Genomic DNA, 16495 nt, shown 5'->3' on the forward strand with positions numbered 1-16495 from the left:
AGGCAGACTCCCCTCTTAGACGCAAAAAAAACAAGAAACGAGGCGTTAAGAGGCTGTGTAACTTGCCCAGGACCACGAAACAAGAAAGCGGTAGGACAGATTCAAACCCAGACAGTCTGGTTCCAGAGCCCTGCTCTTAGCCACTAAGCTCTGTTTAATTCTTCTCTAACAAACATCCATATTGTTTTAATATTCTCTAAATGTTATCTTCCCCCCACTGCCCTGATCTCTGGGTGAAACGTGACCCCCAAGGAGGGTGCCCCAAGGATCTGCCTGCACACTGGGGAGCACCCGGGGAGCAGAGGATCACAGCCCTGCAGACTCCTCAGCCTATCCACGCACTTCCACAGCCAGGTGAGCTTCTGCGGCCAGGTGAGCTTCTGTGGCCAGGTGAGCTTCTGCGGCCAGGTGAGCTTCTGCAGCCAGGTGAGCTACCGCGGCCAGGTGAGCTTCTGCAGCCAGGTGAGCTACCGCGGCTAGGTGAGCTTCTACAGCCAGGTGAGCTTCTGCGGCCAGGTGAGCTTCTGCAGCCAGGCACGAGCTTCTGCGGCCTGGCGAGCTTCTGCAGCCAGGTGAGCTACCGCGGCCAGGTGAGCTTCTGCAGCCAGGTGAGCTACAGCGGCCAGGTGAGCTTCTGCAGCCAGGTGAGCTTCTGCAGCCAGGTGAGCTTCTGCAGCCAGGTGAGCTACAGCGGCCAGGTGAGCTTCCGCGGCCAGGTGAGCTTCCGCGGCCAGGTGAGCTTCCGCGGCCAGGTGAGCTTCTGCGGTCAGGTGAGCTTCTGCGGCCAGGCACGAGCTTCCGCGGCCTGGCGAGCTTCCGTGGCCTGGCGCGAGCTAACCACCCTTTCTCTCCTCCACACATAACACAGTTCTCATGTTCTGTTTGGCATGCTCTCCAGGCTATCACAAGCAGCAGTTGTTTGTGGCACCTTTAAAATGAAAAATTCATCTCTAAGCTAAATTACAGCAAGTTAATTACAGAGCCTGGCTGATGGCAGTCACACTGAGATAGAAAGAGTGAGGGAATGACTGAATTATCAAATACACGCAACCTCACTCACCCAGGAAGGTACATCTGGGCCTTCTCAAACAAGGATGCTGGGGGCTCTCCATGGAGAGGGTCAGTCTCAGACAGAGGTGGGCAAGCTCGCTCAGCCACTCCTTTATTCTCCAGCGCTGCAGACTGACTAGCGAATCGCAGTCCTTCACTCACCGATTCATTCATTCTGTCAGGGGCTGAGCAGGCGCCTACCACATGCCAGGCACAGAGGAGCTGCTGTGAGTATGCAGCTGATTAACAGAAGGCGCCATCTGTCAGTCACTAGTTCATCAAATGCAGGACAACCGCAGCGTGCTAGGCACAGTCCTGGCAGTGGGGACGGAGTGATGAATGAACAATACAAAGTTCCTGCTCCAAAGGAACAACCAGGCTAGTAGAGGGAGGGACACAGACAGACGAACACATATGTACTGCGTCAAGCAGTCAAGTGCTATGAAGAAAGACAAAGCAGCACAAGGTGGCAGAGATAGGGGACATGTGCTAATACAGAAAAGTGTCACAAGGAACCGCATCAGAGGCCTGAAGGAAAAGCAGGAGCCAGCCTGGCGCTGACTGGGGGAAGGTGGCCCTGGCAGGGAAGGGGAGGGCAGGGCCCTGCGGCAGGAGCGGGCAGGAAAGGTTTCCAGTGAGTGTCTGGTGTGTGAGCGGAAAAGCAGAGGAGGCCAGAAGATCAATCCAAAAAGGACTCTATAGCCATGCCGGTGGGCGTCTCAGAGCCTCTCACCTGTGCTTCACTGTAGGCCTTGATTGCTGCCAAAATTAAAATACTCTGCAAAAAGCCGGCAGTAAACTGAGCTGCTATGGAACATTTACAGAGCAGCTTGTCTATGCTCTCAAGAGTCTCCACAGGGTGGGACTTGGGGGAGGGGAGGAGAATGACCCCATCAGATAATGAAGTCGGCTGTTGAAGTTGAGTCTGTCACTAAGTGATAAATATGTGAGCTTTAATTTAAATGCCACTTTTTTTTTTTTTTTTTTTGCCAAATCTTAAGTTGGTTTACCAAATACGAATACAAATGGTTTGGGCAAAGGGCACAAAACAAGAAGGCTTTCAACCACTGAAGATGAGATTTACTGAGTTTGCCAGTAGTCCGTTCTGCAGGCTCATGGAGTGCCCAGAGGTCCCCAAAGACCACTGCTGCTAAGGCAAACCAGGTCACCTAAGCTAGGGAGGGGGGGTCTCCAAGACACCTTCAACTCCACCTTCCCTCACTCCCTCACCACATTCCCGTGTAATAGCTTCTAGGGGCTGATTAATCTCCCTCCAACTGACTCCAGAGTCCATATCCCACCCCACTTACAAATGAAATAAACGCTAAAGACATACACACACCCCAAAGCCAAGCCTGCGTGTTCTGCCTGCTGTCACTGAGGTCCTCGATTTCTCTCACCCACGTATCTCCAGCCTCTGGATTCCTTAGTCTTCAGACAGAACGGCTTCACTTGAACCAAGCTTTGATCTTAGTCCTCTAACCAAACACCTTCAGTAGCCCCAGAGCCCACAGATACAGTGCAAACGTGGGCTGGCCTCCTAAGCCCTGTGTGCCAAGCCCTTCCCTGTCCCTGCGTCACGTCAAGCAGTCGTACCCTGTCCATCTGCATGTAGCAGTACAAGACAGTGATTGCCTGTGACCATCTCTTTTCATCTCGGCTGGCCTTATACACTCTGGCACTGAGAAAACTCCCCTGATCTCCTTAGTCAAAATGAATTGTTTTTTGCCAACACTTATGCCTCTAAAATAGCCCTTCTTCTGTTCTTCCTGTTTAAAGAGTGAATCATCTTTTGTCTACCTCCCCTACCAGGGGTTCAGTATTTACTGAATGAGAAAAGTCTGTTACTCTTACTAATGTCTGGGGGTTTCCTGGACACCTCCCCTCTCCCCTATTTCCTACATCAAACGGTTCCTTCCTCAAGTCCTCCCAGTCCCTTATCCTAAATATCTCCCAAACATATCCCCCCAGCCCCAGCCCCACCACCACTAGGTCAGGCCCTCATCTTCATTCAAGAGGATTATGTAACGACCTCCTAACTTGTGCTTCACCACCTTACCTTACCGCTTTCTTGTGCCCTAAAAGGTGCAAATACTCTAAATCCTTCTAAAATCACTGCCCATGATGGTAGGACAAAGGATGCCACAACCTCCCCATCTCACACCCTTTCCCCTTACCAGCAAAATAGAACGTAGTAATGATCATGAAGAGTCATTGTAGACGTGAACGTAGGAGAGGTACACTTCTTCTTTAACAGAGGAGTGACTCATTTAAATCTCATACATGTTTAAAGCCTAGCTGATAGAAATTCTTCACCCAAAACACACCCCTGCTATACTATGCATCATTTCACACTTCAAGGTTACCAACCGATCAAATCAGCTAAACTAACAATTAGAAAGCCATGCTATGGATAATTAAATATCCAGAATCCTATCCAAAAAAATGTCACCAATTCAAGATGGCATTGTAGTACCGTTTCCAAGATCTCCGGGAACTACAACGGCCTGTAAGTCCATGCTCCACAGGAGCCTGAACACACCCCGGGCTGTGGTGAGGTAGCTGAACTCAGAGTGAAATATGAAACAGAGTCATCTGTACACTCCAGGAGGGCAGTCATTTAACAGCCATCACATTTCATGGACTTTTAGTAACGTCTTTGTGATTACTGGGAGGTGGTCTGTTGTCACACCTTCAACTTGGAAGTCTATGGAATTTGGAGTCCTACCCCTGCAGAGACTGATAAAAGGACTTGTGTGTCTGAATCGGACCACCATTCTCCTGGTCCTAGGGAGAAGCCTTGGAAGTGGAGACCGAGCCAACAGAAACGCTGCTGTAAAGATGATGGAGCCAGTGAGGACCCAGGGTAAAATTCCTGAGGGGTGTCTCACTGCACAAGCCGGCCCCGCCTGCCTTTCAGCCTCACCCTACCCCAGGCCCTCCGTGATGCAGCCATAGCAGTCCTCCAGGCGGTGACCTGGGCACGTCATCCTCCTGCTGACCCCCAGCCTCTATCCATGCAGCCGTCTAAAATGCCTTTTGCCACCTCTTTCTCCTTCTACTTGGCAAGCACTTCTTTCAAGATCTATCTCAAAGGTCACATACTCTTGAAAGCATTTCATGACTTTCTAGTCCCCAAAGTGAGTGAGGCCCCCCTCTTGTGCTCCATGACACCTGATAACCACTGCACCACGGTGCGCACCATGCTCCCTGATTCCTGCTAACCACTGTACCACAGTGCGCACCATGCTCCCTGATTCCTGCTAACCACTGCACCACGGTGTGCACCATGCTCCCTGACTCCTGCTAACCACTGCACCACGGTGTGCACCATGCTCCCTGACTCCTGCTAACCACTGCACCACGGTGCGCACCATGCTCCCTGACTCCTGCTAACCACTGCACCACGGTGCGCACCATGCTCCCTGATTCCTGCTAACCACTGTACCACGGTGCGCACCATGCTCCCTGACTCCTAACCAGCTCCACCAAGGTGCACACCATGCTCCCTGACTCCTGCTAACCAATGCACCACAGTGCGCATCATGCTCCCTGACTCCTGCTAACCACTGCACCACGGTGCGCACCATGCTCCCTGATTCCTGCTAACCACTGTACCACAGTACACACCATGCTCCCTGACTCCTAACCAACTCCACCACGGTGCACACCATGTTCCCTGACTCCTGCTAACCACTGCACCACAGTACACACCATGCTCCCTGACTCCTAACCAACTCCACCACGGTGCACACCATGTTCCCTGGCTCCTGCTAACCACTCCACCACGGTGCACACCATGCTGAATTGGTTAATTCTACCATGGTGCGCACCATACTGTGTTAAGGTGTAGTGCCTGGTATTCCCACTACAATCTTTGCTTGTAACTTGTCAGTGACCCACCAAACAGGTACCATCAGAGGTGGATTAAGGTCTATTGAGGCCCTGGAAGCAGAAGAAAATATTGGGCCCCTTGAAAAAAAGAGAGAGACAGGTAAAATAAAAATACATGTTAACCATATGTTTAAATAAATAAAAAATATTATGTACTATTAATGTTAAAATTGCACACATGAAACCAAACTTGGTGTCATTAGAAAAAAGTGTAAAGTTGGAGTTTTGTGGGGCCCTTCAGAAGTTGGGGCCCAGGGCACATGTCCAGTGAGCCCGCCCTTAAATCGCCTCTGGGTAACATAAAAAATTTCAAATTCAAGATCATAGAAAAGTTTGTCTTAATGTGAGACCATAGTGCATCTGAAATTTCAGTTTTCCTATTCATTCATTACCTTAAATAAATGGCCTGAAGAGAATGGAGAGGATCACTCAACTAAGTCAGGATTTCCATTGCAGGTATGTGTTTGTGTATACATGGTTTCACAAACAAACCCACGAAAGCATAGCTCAAGGATAAGGTAAGGCAAGCAAGAAGGTTTCAGGATAGGAGATATGTGTTTAAAAAGGAAAGCTGTGTACTAATATTTAGTGTTTTTCTTTCTTCCTCTGTAGAAAGTCAGTCTTTTCTTCCACCCATCTGGAACCAAGTTTCATTCATGATTTACTAAGCTAAAATGTTGCACACACTTTTATATCATATTGGTTATTAACTTATTCATGTTCTAAATGAAACAGTGATCCATCTCTGTGTTGTAAGAGTTGATATTCTGGGGCTTGTACGATTTCTGAGAACATAATATCCATTCTAAGTATATCTTTGTGAGCTGAACAGTTCTTTTGCTACATTTGGAAAATCAAAGTTATTGCAATCTGGCAAGGAAGTCAACAGTGAAAGGGAGAACTGTCTTATAAGCCACTTCCATGTCATGTCAACAGTGCTGTGAGAGCTCTAGCCAGGTCCGGGGCCCAGATCGTGCAGTCTCTCCACGGGCCGTGCTGGGGGTACAGGGCTCATCCAAGCACAGGAGGTGGCAATTCACAGGTTTAATAGAGGAAATGATATGCTACACCAAGTATTTTTAAAGATCTCTCTGCGTCCAAAACGAGGAACAGAATGGAGTGAAAGTGGAAAGGGCAGCCAGTTCAAAGGCCTCTGCAGTAACTGAGGCAAATGACAATGTCACTGGACTTGGGAGGTAGATGTGGAGGGTGGCAGATGAATTTAAGAAGCATTGCTAGGATTCGACGATTTGAAGGAATAGAAAGGTCCCCGCTTCTGGTTTGAAAAAGCATGTTAATAGCCATGCACCTTAATGAGATGAGGGAAGGGAGGTCTGGGAAGGGGCTGTGGCAGAAGGAGACCAAGAGTCAGCATTTGGGCTCGTTAAGTTTGAGGTGCGCAAGTTCGCTGACTGCTGTAAAAGCGCTGTAATGCCCAGAGACAACATGTGAAGTGATGAACGCCCGGGGCCATTCTCACTGGTGACCCTTCCTGACCTCCTCTCAGGATGCTCCGATGTCCAGCCAAGGTGCCAAACGTGGCCAGGACATATGCAGGCTGCCTGTATTATGACCCTCAGTAACAACACAAATACCAGCTTTGGGGCTACGAAAACAGTGACTTTTAATAGGAAAATGGTATTTGCATCACACCACAAAGGGAAATAATAAATGCAGCCAATTCTCTCAATTACAAGCATCATAACAGGTGTGCTGATGTCTTGATACTGACATTCTCAAGCAGTATCAGTAGAAGGCTCTTGGTATCTAGACCTGCAGATGAGGGTCCCCTCTCTTTAAACAAAAAGACCAGAGAAGATGGCCTATTTTAAGAAAACAATGACTCACTGAAATCGCATCTTGCTCTTACGCTAATGCCTCCTTCTGTACTAGAACTTGCTTTCCTATCATGATGAGTCTATTTTCCAATTCCCCCATCAAAGGACAAATCAAAATGTCATTCGACAATCTGCTCTCTAATTAAAAGTTGAGCCATTAAAAAAAAATCACAGTTAACTAAACAATTCCACATAGCAATAAAGCACTGTGCACCGCTGCCTTGCTTGATAGAACCATTAGCAATTATTTAAAGAAGGGAAGGAAAGAGCATCATTGCATACAGCTAGATTAAGCTGATCAAATCTCTGTGAGTGTATTCCCATTTACTCATAGAATAAGACAGGGCAGCATTATTATAAATTAATTCTATTTCCTGCGTTTAAATAAGCCCTAACAAAAATAAAACTTACAGAACTGACTGGAAGGAAGCTCTCTGCAGATAGCTACTTTTTCAAGAAAGCATCCTGGCTGAGGGTGGGGGGAACACCAGGGTCAGACTGCATCTCCCAACAGAAGACAGACTCCCCTACCTAAAAGGGACCTGTAAGAAACAGGTGAGAGACAGAGTCCCCAGGTTTTGCGATGGCAGCAATGACGTTCCAGGGCAAAGACCAAGATGGTTGCAGGGGAGAGAAAACCCCAGCTCCATTCACACTGACGACATGACCTCATGCAGGACACCTAGCTGCTGACCGTTTCTTGACTGAAAACGAGCAGCTACCATTTGCCCTGCCTGTCTGCCAGGACCGGCAGGAGAAGACTGTCTGGTGGGGGGTGTAGGGGCGCCCTGTGAAAGGAAAGAACTCCACAGCCAAACAAGAAAACTGCTGGTTACTGCTAGGTAGGAAAGGCTGGGACAAGTCCTCTTATAGGATAAGGGCCAAGAAAACTGGTAGAATTAGGAAGGAATGTCTTTGGGATACTTAACAAGTAAACAGTTTGAAAAAAGAAAACTACAGATTCATTCATTTAAAACAAAATGGTTTAGAGCAAGGAGGTGGGTTAACATGCAACTGTCCATTGATTGAAGCAACTTGAAAGGTCATACGAATGGATGCCGGCAGATAGGAGGGGCCACAACCCAGCATGACCAAAACTGGACCTTGCATAATCCCCATTCAACACCAGCCACAGGGAGGTGGAGGCCGGCTGGAAGCCATGCTCCCACGGTCACTGGTTTCCTGACCTGCCTGTCACCTCCGTTCCCTTCCGACTTCTGGATTATCGCTCTTAACATGGGCCCAAACTGACCACGAGAAAGAAAAATCAGATACAAAAGCTTTGCCATTAGCTGCATTTCACTAACACTCAAAACAGAAGGACAACTATAGAAGATCAGCAACTTCTGGTGAATGCTCAAAGAACAAAGCCACTCTGAGAATGAGGGAGTGGCAGAGGTACAAAGGGGACCCGCACAGGAGCTGATGGTCCATCGGGGAGGCTGACTCACTGCTCACTCCATACTCGTTTATGGAGCATCTACTGTGTCCCAGGCACAGTTCAGGTGCGCCCTCGAGGAGCTTATGGGGAAAGCACACAAACAGGCAACTATAATCAAGCATAGAGATGCCAGGATGGGGAGTCACAGAAGGGAAGCCCCCAGACTCAGTGCAGCCATGGGAGAAGAGCAGTCAGAGGCGGGGGGTGGGGGGCAAATGAAACGTAAGCCCATTACAATACACATCAGTAAGACAGAGACAGTATTATGGGGTTTCAAAAGCAGGAGAAATCACTAGCAGCTGGAGGGAATCAAAAAGGCTTCATTTCCAGGGAGGCAGCATTGGAGAGAGGCCCTGCAGGCTGAGGAGGACCATGGTTAGGTGGAGGGGAGAGCAAACTATTACACACAGACCTAGGCGGGTCTGGGGAACCAGGGATAGTCATCTCTCCCCACAGTGGGGTCCCTTATAAGAGAACTTCAGTAGATACAAAGTTACTTCCACAATACTTACCTTTTTTTCACTTCAAGAGCTGCTGTTTCAATAGTTTCAGCAAACCAATTTCCAGAAGAGGTGACTTGAGTTATTCCTGTTGAGAAATCAGAAGTATAATAGGTTTGGGGGGTTAACCCTCAACACATCCCTTTTTGGGGCACTCCCCAACTCCATGCTGAGAAGGCCTCACACAGGTCCCCTCCCCCAACTGGCTGCTTTGGGGAGGGACACTGACCATCACCGGTCGCACTGCTGCCCTCCCTTCTCCCCTCATTTGAGAATAAAGACGTGCAAACTTAGGCAGAGAGTGGTGAGCACTAACTCAAACACACACACACACACACACACACACACACACACACACACACACACACACACACACACGCAGGACTGCTCAGCCCTGAGTAAGAAGGCCTCCCTGCTCCAGTTCCCAGCAGGTTGGTCAAGCTTTGCTCACTGAAATTCCTGAGATTCCTGGCCCTAGCCGGTTGGCTCAGCGGTAGAGCGTCAGCCTGGCGTGCGGGGGGGACCCGGGTTCGATTTCCGGCCAGGGCACATAGGAGAAGCGCCCATTTGCTTCTCTACCCCCCCCCTCCTTCCTCTCTCTCTCTCTCTCTCTCTTCCCCTCCCGCTGCCAAGGCTCCATTGGAGCAAAGATGGCCCGGGCGCTGGGGATGGCTCCTTGGCCTCTGCCCCAGGCGCTAGAGTGGCTCTGTTCTCGGCAGAGTGATGCCCCGGAGGGACAGAGCATCGCCCCCTGATGGGCAGAGCGTCGCCCCTGGTGGGCATGCCGGGTGGATTCTGGTCAGGCGCATGCGGGAGTCTGTCTGACTGTCTCTCCCCGTTTCCAGCTTCAGAAAAATACAAAAAAAAAAAAAAAAGAAAAATTCCTGAGATTCCTACCACAAATTGTCTATTAACTTCAGTTGGCATGAGGGCATTTCTGTTTCCTGCAACTGAAAATCACTGATTTAAGAATAAGAGATGCAGGGTTGGGACTAAGAAAAAAAAGGGTAGAGGGGGAAGAAAGAGATTTCTGAAACAAAGCCTTCCAAAAAATAAACGATGAGAGAACATGACCTGGGCCTCTGAACTACTGCCTCATAATATCTGAGATGTGTGAGACCCGAAGAACAGACCCAGTAAATAAATAACTCATAAAATTCCAGTGGTATTAAATATTAAGATGGAAGCCCAGATACTGAAGAAAAGGGGCTCCTAATATGAGTATAAGTATCTACAGCAAGCAAGAAATAATCAACTTTACAATGAGCATTGTTACTAAAATAAGAAGTGAAATAACTCAGTCTTGATGCATTGTACTGCCTTTTTTGGTTTTAAACAATGTATATTTTATTTCCTCATGGTTAAGTGGTTAAGTAGTTTGGTAATCAGTGCTGGGCTCAGCTGGTTGGTTTTTATTTTGGTCTTGCCTGGCTAGACCTAGCGGTTCAGCTGAGCTGGACAGTAGGCCAGATGCTCATGTCTCGTACTAGCTGTTTGTGTTGTCTTTATAGACTATTTTGGTTTCTTTCCTTCGCTCTTCAAAGATTTAGGCCCACTATCACCTTGCCACGTTTTCATTGGTGCTTGAGTTGGTCAACCAGGAACTGCCCTACTGTAGAGCTTCGAGAAACTAACCACTTCTAGTCCCCTCTTCCAGGGAGTGATGATTCTGGTCAAGTTCAGAGGTGAAGGTGTGTGAAAGGCAGGGCTGGAAAGGGGAAGGTTCTTCCGGGGCCATAAATACCAAGTTAAGTTGGATGAACTTTATTCAAGCAGCATAAGAGTCAAGATGATTATAGTCTAATCCCATATTCGCTAAGATAATTACCATTCAGAAAATGTAGAAAGTTAAAATTGAGTTGCAGACAGAAAAAATAACACCCAAACCACAAGGACTGAAGCAGTCAGATGAAAATGAAGTTGACGGCAAGCTGACCTTTACCCTTGACAGGGTCCTTTGCCTGCTGCTGCCGGCTCATCCGCTGCGGCAAAGGCTCTGCGAGTTTCCCCCGGTTTCTGGGCCTTCTAAGAGCTCAGTGCTCTGGGGCTCACAGGAGCTTCACCTTGCGCTCAGTGGGTGCAGAACAGTGATGGGGACATCAGCTGGCCTACAGCACAGGCTGCAGGGTGGCTCCTGCCTGCTCACCTCAGACTTGGCCCCGGGAGGCTGGCACCACATCCTGTCCGTCCATCCCAAGCTGCAGAGGCACTCATGCTCCAATCGTAGCCCTATCGCTTCCTCTCTGGGCCTCAGTCTCCTCATTTACAAAACAAGGGAGGGAGACCAGTGGTACTCGAAGGGTGGTCTGCAAACCAGCATCATCTACCAACTCCACTGCCGGTTCATGATAAGTATAGAAACTGAGAACCTTTGAAGCTTTTACATATATGATATTGCCACCCAGCCAGAACACGATCACGGAACTGTCTTATTAAATGGAGCACAGACTGGTATGAGTTCACTGCAGCTGATGTAGAAACTTACCACAAACTGGGAGGTGCAAAACATTAGAAACATATTCTCTCACAGTTCTGGTTCTGGGGCCAGAAGCCCAAAATCAAGGTATCGGCAGGGTCACACTCCCTACAGAGGCTCTGGGGAGGAGCTGTTTCTGGTCTCTTCCAGCTTCAGGTGGCTGGTGCACTTCTTGGCTTGTAGCCACATTGCTTCTTCATCACTACAGTGTGAGAGCGTGCATGCGTGCATGCGTGTGTGTGTGTGTGTGTGTGTGTGTGAGAGAGAGAGAGAGAGAGAGAGATCTCCCTCTTTCTTGTAAGGACACTTGTGATGACATTTGGGCCTACCTAGACAATCCACGTTGATCTCATCTCAAAATCCTTATCTTGATTACATCTACAAAGACCCTTTTATCGACTAAGTTAACATTATCTGGACACATCTTTTTTTTTTTTTTTTTTTTTTTTCATTTTTCTGAAGCTGGAAACAGGGAGAGACAGTCAGACTCCCGCATGCGCCCGACCAGGATCCACCCGGCACGCCCACCATGGGGCGATGCTCTGCCCATCCTGGGCGTCGCCATGTTGCGACCAGAGCCACTCTAGCGCCTGGGGCAGAGGCCAAGGAGCCATCCCCAGCGCCTGGGCCATCTTTGCTCCAATGGAACCTTGGCTTCGGGAGGGGAAGAGAGAGACAAAGAGGAAGGTGCGGCGGAGGGGTGGAGAAGCAAATGGGCGCTTTTCCTGTGTGCCCTGGCCAGGAATCGAACCCGGGTCCTCCGCACGCTAGGCCGACGCTCTACCACTGAGCCAACCGGCCAGGGCCTGGACACATCTTTAGACCTACCATTTAGTCCATCATATCTGGTTTGGATACTGTTGAACTCGCGTGTGACCAGTTGTACGTGGTGCACCCCATACACTTATATCAGGTCACCACTGAGGAAAAAAATACCATCCTGTCTTCCACTCAGCTTGCACCCTGCTCTAACTCTGCAACTCAGAGGCCAGGGCTGGACAAGGCCACATGGCAATGGCAGGAAAGAAGAGGAGGCTAACAGATGCAGGGGCACAAAGAGCAGGCGCAGACTGTTCCCTCAGCCCTTCCCAAGGCTGCTCTCCCACCCTATCTGGCAGGCAGTGCCGAGCTGTCCCCACACCGACCCCTTATTCCTGTCCCTCACATGGCATTTAGTTGTGACTGAATTTCTGTTTTCTGGTCAAGTGTGTCTCCTTCATCCCTCAAAATGCTCAGAGTTTCCAATGTTCGAGTTCAAAAACAGACACAAAACTTTTTAATTAAAATCACTGGGTACCACCTAGCACTGTCCCCCTACTAACATATCCTCTCCCCTGACATCCCTCCTTGTATCCTCAAGAACATTCAGGAGTTTCCAGGCTTCATAACAGAATGGAGGAAACACTTGGAGACTTAACAAAGCAAGGATTTAATTTCTCATGAGAAGTTTTCTTGCCTGGCATGAATCGTCCTTGCCTGAAGAACCACTATGCTGAGTTCCTCTGCTGTTACACTGCAGCCTTAAAGGGCAGGTCATGTCAAATACCTGAGGAGTGTTTAAAATGATAACACTTGATACAGGAGTAGCCACAGTGAAATGGGCATTCTCATCATTCAACTACTTGTAGGAGTAAAACAGGCACAATCTTTCTGGAAAGCAATTTGGCAAATCCTTTTAAGTGGCTTAACACTGTACACCCCCTCTGGCGTGTAATTCCATCTTCAGAACTCTTCCCTAGGGAATAATCTGACATGGAGACAAGACTGAACGCTCAAACACATCCGCAGCAGTGTTCTATGTGAGATTAAAAAAATAAAACTGGAAATAAACGTAAAAGACATAATTACATAAATTATGGTAGACCCATAAAGTTTTATGCAGCCATTAAAATGACATTTAAAAAAATTTTTTTAATTAAAATAACAACTATAATAATAACAGCTAATCTTTACATGGGCCAGGTACTATCCTAAGCTTATTAGATGCTTTGCATGTTATTAACCCTTAATCCTTGTATCAACAAGGTGGTAGGTATTGTTATTACCCCCACTTTTCAGATTAGAAAATGGAGGAACCCACCAAGTGTTAAGACACTTGCGCAAGGCCATTCTGCTACTAAGAGACAGCACTGGGATTTAAGCCCACCCAAAGTCCAAGCTCTTGGACCCTACTACTAGCTGAATAGTCACAGAGATATCAGGCCCTAACTCCTGGAACCTGAAAATGTTACAGGATCATGGCAGATGTGACTCACAATCTTAAGATGAAGAGGTATCTTTTTCTGAATGGGCACTAGATGCCACCATAAGTGTCCTCACAATAGAGGGAGAGGGCGACTGCATGCGTCCCACAGGCATACACACAAGAAGGGCATGTGAAAACAGAGGCAAATATTCGAGATGGGGCTACGTGCCAAGGAATGCCAGCAGCCACCAGAAGCTAGGAGGGGCCAAGAATGGATCCCCCGAGGGCCTCCAGAAGGAGCACAGTCTTGCCTGCACCTTGATTCAGATTCCTGGCCTTTCAGACCTGTGAGAGAATCAATTTCTGTTGTTTTAAGTCACCCAATTTGGGAACTTTATTACAGCAGCCACAAAAAAAACTAATACAAGCTCTAACAGTGCACTGTTCTCAATGCAAGAGAAAATATTCATGTGTTAAATGGAGAAAAAGTACAAATCAAAACTTATGCACAGTGATTTTAATTATGCATATAAAAATACATGCAAATACAACAAAATGTTTTATAAGTGATTATCTCTGAATACTAGAATTATGAGTAATTTTCAACATTATGGCTTTTGATATTTTTCCAAATGTCTACAATCAGTGTGAAATACTTATACAAAGAAAAGAAAATTATTTATTTAAATTAGCAACTCATGATATTTCTGTGACTCTAACTCAATCACAAAAAATTAGAAATCAAGGGGACCAAAACTCCCTGAGAATTTTCTTAATTCAATCTCAGAGCAACACCTGAAAAATCAGCAACCCAGATGCGTGCTGTTCTCTAAGCGACTCCACTCAACCCCTGGCCTCTATCAAGACTGTTAGTTTTCAGACTCTGGCAGGAACATGATGTGGCGGAAGAATTTTCAGGCTCTGAAACAAGAGGGTAATCTGGGCCGGTAAATGTTTTCCTGTCCCTGTCTCTATGCGTGGTGGTGGGGAAAGGCGCAAGGGCAGGTGTTTCTGGATTCCCAAAACTCCTCCAGCCCAGGGTTAGTGGTGCAGGCCACAAGCCAAGAACCAGAGCCCTGGTTTATGAAAATGTTTGATTTCTCTGTAGGTGACTTCACGGAATGAAACATCAAATTAAACAATGACTAATCTTCTTACCGAGTCCTGACTCCAAAGCTCTTCTGCTGCAAAACCCTCCGACCATCATCTATCCAGGCAGGCAGAAGACCAAAGGCCAATTGTGTCCACATCATGTTCTTTGATGAAGCATATTCATGTGAAAAGTGCATTAACATTTTCCCACAATGTATGGGCAGCACTGGATCAAAACAGAAAGTAGTGTGTATTTTGTGTTTTGTGTTGTATGGAGGAAAAGAAATCAATGGTTTCCTCCAAAACCAGCCAGGTCAGAGTAGTAGAGCATGAAATCATGTTACATGGTTTTATTCAGCTCACTCTATACAGTGTGAATTTGGACACTGGGGTGGTAAGACCACAGTGTGGCGTTTGTCCTTCAATCTCAGATTTTTCTGAGCAGGTTTATTTATTCTTTGTTCAGCCAGTCAACATATACAAAGCACCTACTATGGGCCAGGCACTAAGGGAGGTTGGCTCAGATTTTAAAAGGTCCTATCTCTAATATAAAATACTCTTGGACAATGTCAATAGGAAGATGGCCCACATCATCACTGATCTTTGTTAGCTGTTTGGACCACAGGAATGCCAGCAGTGGCCAAGTACTGAGAAGAATACCTAAACACTTGGTAGAGCTTTGAAATGAAAGAAACAAAAAGTAAGTGCATTAGCACGGTGTTCCTTCCCACATCCCACTGACACAACACCTGTTATTTCAGGTGAGCAGTTTATGAATATTTGCATCTCCCATTTTAGCCATCTACTCCCTACAAAATTACATTTCTTTTCCTCACCATTCTATCATTGTGTGCCTAAATCTACCAGAGTCTAAATTTAAAAGGTACTCATTAAATATTTGAGGAATAAATTAATGCATGAATGAACACAGGTAATCCATTTTCTCACCTACAAGAATGAAGAAGCCAGGCTAAATGATTTTTTTCTCAAAGAAAATTCCAAGGAACCTATGAGCCATACCAAGAAAAGAAGGTTCAAGTGTATGTCAATTTGGGAAATACAGTGTGTCCATAAAGTCATGGTGCACTTTTGACCGGTCACAGGAAAGCAACAAAAGATGATAGAAATGTGAAATCTGCACCAAATAAAAGGAAAACCCTCTCAGTTTCTGTAGGATGATGTGGCAGCATGTGCGCATGCGCAGATGATGACGTAACACCATTTATACAGTGGAGCAGCCCATGGCCATACCAGTCGAGATGTGGATGGTACAGAGGAAAGTTCAGTGTGTTCTGTGACTCACTAAATTCGAATCCGTGACCAAAGTGCAACATGAATATCGGTGCATTTATAACGAAGTGCCACCACACAGGAATAACATTACTCGGTGGGATAAGCAGTTGAAGGAAACCGGCAGTTTGGTGGAGAAACCCCGTTCTGGTAGGCCATCAGTCAGTGATGAGTCTGTAGAGGCTATACAGGATAGCTACCTAAGGAGCCCTAAAAATCTGTGCATGAGCCCACATCGAACTGCACTGAATAGGTATGAAACTGGGAGAGTTTTCCTTGTATTTGGTGCAGATTTCACATTTCTATCGTCTTTTGTTGCTTTCCTGTGACCGGTCAAAAGTGCACCATGACTTTATAGACACACTGTACATACTACATTCTGTAGCCTTCCATAAAGATTCACAGTATATATTATAAAATAAAGGAGCTGGGAAGCACTTCAATTAAAAAGCTGTTTGAACATCCCCAATCCAGTGAAGCACAGGCACCCTTTCATGCTCAATGCTTACTAGCATCATAGAGAACAAATGTTCTAAGGAAACCCAGGAAAATACTAACCCAAACTCTTCATTTGTTCAATAAACATTAATTAAGCCCTTCCAATAGTGATATAATGATGATGAAGATAACCAACATTTAACAAGTTAACATTTAGTAGGCATGATATTTAGGACTCTGACACCAAGATAAATGTGAAACCTGGCTTACAGTCCAGTCTGCCAGAAGAGA

At 46.9% G+C, this 16495-nt stretch overlaps 1 protein-coding gene across 3 annotated transcripts in view; it reads right to left on the minus strand.

Moving 5' to 3' along the window:
* The window catches only part of SMCO4 (single-pass membrane protein with coiled-coil domains 4), an 81378-nt gene that overhangs the window by 25320 nt on the left and 39563 nt on the right, over positions 1–16495 (minus strand). For 2 of the 3 annotated variants that reach the window (XM_066370620.1, XM_066370630.1), the window contains exon 2: positions 8732–8811. The gene's annotated coding sequence lies outside the window, so the exon portion shown is untranslated. The remainder of the gene's footprint in view (positions 1–8731; positions 8812–16495) is intronic. The other variant, XM_066370609.1, reaches the window with a different exon arrangement.

The sequence above is a fragment of the Saccopteryx leptura genome, chromosome 1 (genome assembly GCF_036850995.1).
Source record: "Saccopteryx leptura isolate mSacLep1 chromosome 1, mSacLep1_pri_phased_curated, whole genome shotgun sequence".
NCBI lineage: Eukaryota > Metazoa > Chordata > Mammalia > Chiroptera > Emballonuridae > Saccopteryx > Saccopteryx leptura.